The sequence below is a fragment of the Saccopteryx bilineata genome, chromosome 10, assembly GCF_036850765.1.
Source record: "Saccopteryx bilineata isolate mSacBil1 chromosome 10, mSacBil1_pri_phased_curated, whole genome shotgun sequence".
NCBI classification, from domain to species: Eukaryota; Metazoa; Chordata; class Mammalia; order Chiroptera; family Emballonuridae; genus Saccopteryx; species Saccopteryx bilineata.
In genome coordinates this window covers 44,076,766-44,082,199 of record NC_089499.1, presented here as the reverse complement: position 1 = coordinate 44,082,199, position 5,434 = coordinate 44,076,766, and the positions used below count along the sequence as shown (strand labels likewise).

Below are 5,434 nucleotides of genomic sequence, written 5' to 3'. Positions count from 1 at the left end.
TGCTCCAGCAAAGCGAGCCACCCAGCCAGGGCCCTACCCCATTTCTAGAGTGCCACAAACTCAGAGCCATGTGCCATTTATTCCCAGGGAACTCACTCTGCCTCCACAGCACTCTGTTCCCAATTCATGGAAGAAAAAAATAAATTAACAGGCTTAATGTTCTCAACTTTGTATTATTGGGCCATTGCCGTGGACTAGCGTGGCTCCTAATAACGGTGCGGAATTAAGGAAACACACTTGTCAAAACAGAAACAATGGGACCAGGAGGACTCTTCAAAATGCCTGGCAGTATCCGAGTGCCCCATAGCCCCAGTTCACTTTATTATATAGCCATATGCAAATCAAGGACCTTGATACAAAGTTGCACATCCAAGGCTAAGACAGGAACTCTCCCAAGACATAAAACAGGATGCATTAGTGAAATCTACCAACATCCGAAAACAGAGTCAGAGGAAGGGCATGTATATTGCTTCCAGCAACCCAAGGAAGCAAGTGGAGTGGGTGCAAACACTCAGCATCATAGCCAGTATGGAGGTGGAGGGGGGAGAAGTTAGCCTTTTGCTAAAGCAGGGGTCCCCAAACTTTTTACACAGGGGGCCAGTTTACTGTACCTCAGACCATTGGAGGGCCGGACTATAAAAAAAAAAACTATGAACAAATCCCTATGCACACTAAACATATCTTATTTTAAAGTAAAACAAAACAAAACGGGAACAAATACAATATTTAAAATAAAGAACAAGTAAATTTAAATCAACAAACTGACCAGTATTTCAATGGGAACTATGGGCCTCCTTTTGGCTAATGAGATGGTCAATGTGCTCCTCTCACTGACCACCAATGAAAGAGGTGCCCCTTCCAGAAGTGTGCCAGGGGCCGGATAAATGGCTTCAGGGGACCGCATGCGGCCCGCGGGCCGTAGTTTGGGGACCCCTGCGCTAAATCTCGATTCTATAATGGCTTTTTGCCATTTACGGTCCACAACAGGTCATACACTTTTCTTAAAATGTATTGCACCCTCGGCTTTTTTCTGCTAACAAGATTCTCACAAACACTGGCCCCCCGCCCGGCTCCACCCAGCGCGAGCAGCAAGCGACTGCCCCAAACCGGGAGACCTGAAATGCTGAACAGGCGCAGGCAGCCGGCCGGGTGCGAGCTCCGACTGGCGTTTCGGCGGCGCTGAAGGATTCACAGGAAAAGACAACGAATGAAGTGAACAAAGGTCAAGAAAGTTTTTAAAAAGCCTTATCCAGAAACAGCCACAAGAACTGCTCCAGGTGATTGGTACCGGGGTCATGCAGCCCTGGCCCCGGGGATCCTCGCCCTCTGCTCCTGGAGGAGCTGCCTGGAGGCCGTCCTCAAGGCTGTGGAGCGGCTAGAGGTGCTCCACACTGGGGACATGGCTGAGTTCCGCAGGAAGGTGATGAAGGACCAGGACCTGCTGGTTGTTGCCCATGATCTGATCCGGAAAATGTCACCTCGGACAGGCGACACCAAGCCAAACTTCTTCCAGGCCAGCCTGATGGCGATCTTTGGAGCAGAACACCCAGGACCCGCTGGCGCTGCAGTCCATCCGCAGCCTGATGCAGAGGGGAACAATGGTGCTAACCACCAACTACGACAACCTGCTGGAGATCTTTGGGCGGCAGCCAAACAAGCCCATGGAGTCCTTGGAGCTGAAGAACAAGACCAAGGTCCTTAAGTGGGCAAGACACATCAGAGACGAAGTTCTTTAGATCCGTGGCATATACACAGACCCCTGGGGGATGGAATTGGATCCATCCAGATATAAGGATGTCACCCAAGACCCAGAAGTGATGGAGGTGCTCCAGAGCTTATACCAGAGGAAGTCCTTTCTGTTCGTGGGCTGTGGGGAGACCCTTCGAGACCAGATAGCCAAGCACTGTTCCTATACTCGGTCCAGAACAAGGCGGATTTGGAGCACTACATGGTCGTGCTCAAGCAGAGTGAGTGAGGACCATTTCTTCAAGCGCCAAGCTGACATACTACTGTTTGGGATCAAAGTCGTGTCCTACGGGGCCTGTTTCGACCACTTCCCGGGATTCATGTGAGACCTAGCCACTCAGATCTGCAAACTGGAATCCAGATGCTGAGCGAGTGGACAGCACCATGCTGTTGGGGAATGCGTGTCAGGACTGTGCAAAGAGAAAGTTATAAGAGAATGGAATTGAAGTTTCAAAACAGCTCTGACAATCAGATGATACTGGAGCATCTTGAAATCTTTAAAACCAGTAAAACCTGAAAGTTGAAAACCAGCCTTCTGCAACCACAGTGCTATATCTGAATGATAAGGAATGTTCAGAGAACTCCACATGGACCTCTCACTTCTAATCTGTCATGTGTACCCCACCCCACGTACCCCAAGAGAGCCCTGTGGGGGTGTGGCCCAGGGAGGCTGGGTGATGACTGTCACCCTAAGTGTGTTTAACTACTGTGTGTGGGGGGTGAAGCACACACACTTCAGGTCTCCTTTGTGAGGACTGCTGGACAACTACCTCAGGCGTCCAATTGGCGGGAAGGGAAGTGCCTGGTTTCTGGGCTTCCACTTGATGTGCTCTTTGTCAGGTGGGGCTTTTTTTAAATTTTATTTATTTTTTATTTATTTATTTATTTTTTGTATTTTTCTGAAGCTGGAAACGGGGAGAGACAGTCAGACAGACTCCCACATGCGCCCGACCAGGATCCACCCGGCACGCCCACCAGGGGCAATGCTCTGCCCCTACGGGGGGTCGCTCTGCCGCGACCAGAGCCACTCTAGCACCTGGGGCAGAGGCCAAGGAGCCATCCCCAGCGTCCGGGCCATCTTTGCTCCAATGGAGCCTTGGCTGCGGGAGGGGAAGAGAAGAGACAGAGAGGAAGGAGGGGGTGGGGGTGGAGAAGCAAATGGGTGCTTCTCCTATGTGCCCTGGCCGGGAATCGAACCCGGGTCCCCCGCACGCCAGGCCGATGCTCTACCACTGAGCCAACCGGCCAGGGCCAGGTGGGGCTTTTTTAATAAAAGGGGGAGAGTAATGATTGTCCAAGCAACAGTAGTTGCCAAAGAGAAAATAAGAAGCTAGACTCTTAAATTTTATTATTTTTATGCAGAAACATCTGTTACTATGGGAAAAACTTTTAAGGCAGCAGTTCTGAACCTGTGGGTCGTGACCCCGGCGGGGGTCGAACAACCAAAACACAGGCGTCGCCTAAAGCCATTGGAAAATACATATTTCCGATGGCTTTAGCCGCTGAGAAGCCGCGCTACCGTCTGCAGCAGTGCTATTCAGCTTGAATGCACGCCGTTATGGATGTGCATTCCAAACTGAATGCCTGCGGTCATGCGCAGACGTGATTGCATCATCCGTCCGGGGCCTAAGGGGGAGGGAAGCGGGGAACGCTCCACAGTCCATAGCAGCACATTACATGTGTCCGGCGCTTGCTGACGTCATCAGTGGGCGGGTGCAGCAAGCCCCAGAGGACAGAAGCCTAGGAGGCGGAGAGGCAAGAGGTGGAGAGCCAAGAGAGCCTGCGAGACAGCCTGCTGGTGTAAAAAAGGTTAATAATGTAAAAACAGTACACACACCATACACACAATACTGTGTAAGTGTAAGGTGCTTTGTGTGTAATCATTACACAGTACATAAAGCAGCTTACACTTACACAAAGCACCATACATTTACACAGTGTGAACTATGTTAGATTCAGGGAGTGCTGATATGCTGGGGCTGCCAAGAGTGTAACTATTGAAGGAACAGGGAGTGCTGATAGGGCCCCTGTGACTCCGAGAACAAAGAGTTCAGCAACATCCTGCATTTTATGAGTCAGATACCCTTATCAGAAGTTTATGTTTGAAATTCTCCACTGAGCAATACCCCCCCGTGGGGTATTGCTCCTAACCAATAGCTAACACAACCTCCCTAACCAATAGCTAACAGCCACATCTGCTTCTGTATAATGCTTGCTCAGCCCTAGATAGCCACCCTATAAAAAGGAGCCATTTTAGAAGCTCGGGGCTGCAGGGCTCCCTTGCATGGGTTGCCTGCAGTCCCTGCATAGGTTTGTGGGACTGCAGGGCTCCCCTGTGTGGGTTGCCTGCAGTCCCTTCACAGGTTTGCGGGGCTGCAGGGCTCCCTTGCGTGGGTTGCCTGCAGTCCCCTGCGCAGGTTTGCAATAAAACTTATAAAATTCACCTTGGGTCTGCTGTGGCCTGTCTCGTGGGATGTAACAAACTACATTGGTCTTATACTATAAGAGACCACTATAAGATGTAGTTCACACTGTTCCCCAATGTATAATTATCTCCCATATCTCCCACTATTTTCCCATATTCTGAATGAGGAAACTGCTGAAATCAGCGGTTTCCGGCATTGAATCCGCCTCCTATTAATTTCAATGGGAGTGCGGCAGATTTTGTGGAAGAGAGCTCCCGAGAATCTCGGGTTACCACACAATCCGCCACAGCCTCCTTTTGATTTCAATAAGAGACAGAGAAATGACAGTTTCCGACACATTTCTTCCTCTCCTATTCAAGTCAATGGGAGGCCGCAGCAGATTCCGCTCAAATATAGAGCATGTTGCCCTGGCCGGTTGGCTCAGCGGTAGAGCGTCGGCCTAGCGTGCGGAGGACCCGGGTTCGATTCCCGGCCAGGGCACACAGGAGAAGCGCACATTTGCTTCTCCACCCCTCTGCCGCGCTTTCCTGTCTCTCTCTTCCCCTCCCGCAGCCAAGGCTCCATTGGAGCAAAGATGGCCCGGGCGCTGGGCATGGCTCTGTGGCCTCTGCCTCAGGCGCTAGAGTGGCTCTGGTCGCAATATGGCGACGCCCAGGATGGGCAGAGCATCGCCCCCTGGTGGGCAGAGCGTTGCCCCATGGTGGGCATGCCGGGTGGATCCCGGTCGGGCGCATGCAGGAGTCTGTCTGACTGTCTCTCCCTGTTTCCAACTTCAGAAAAATGAAAAAAAAAAAAATATATATATATATATAGAGCATGTTGCTTAATTTTTTTCATGCTAGAGCTTTCCCTAGAGCAGAAAAATTCCAAAGGTGGAATCCGCCACCCCCAATAGACTGAAAGAGGCCTCACACTGAGGAATCTGCTGTGTGGATTCTGCAGTGTAAAAGATCTACCTCCTATAGAAGTCTACTGGGAGTGGCGGATTCCACCTTTGGAATTTTTCTGCTCTAGGAAAAGTTCTAGCGTGGAAAAAATTAAGCAACATGCTCTATATTTGAGCGGAATCTGCTGCGGCCTCCCATTGACTTGAATAGGAGAGGAAGAAATGTGTCAGAACTGCATTTCTGCCGTACAGAGGATCTCTCTTCTGCGGAATCCACGGGTCTCCCATTGAAGTAAATGAGATGTGGATTCCACCGCAGAAACCGCTGCTTTATAGTGTGAAAGAGCCCTGAAAGATACCATGCTGTGCAAAAACT

General features: G+C 50.5%; 1 pseudogene; it reads left to right on the top strand.

Annotated features, from left to right (window-relative positions):
- Window positions 1-1,120: 1,120 nt before the first annotated feature.
- On the top strand, window positions 1,121-2,238 carry LOC136314002 (protein FAM118A pseudogene; annotated as a pseudogene).
- Window positions 2,239-5,434: the final 3,196 nt, after the last annotated feature.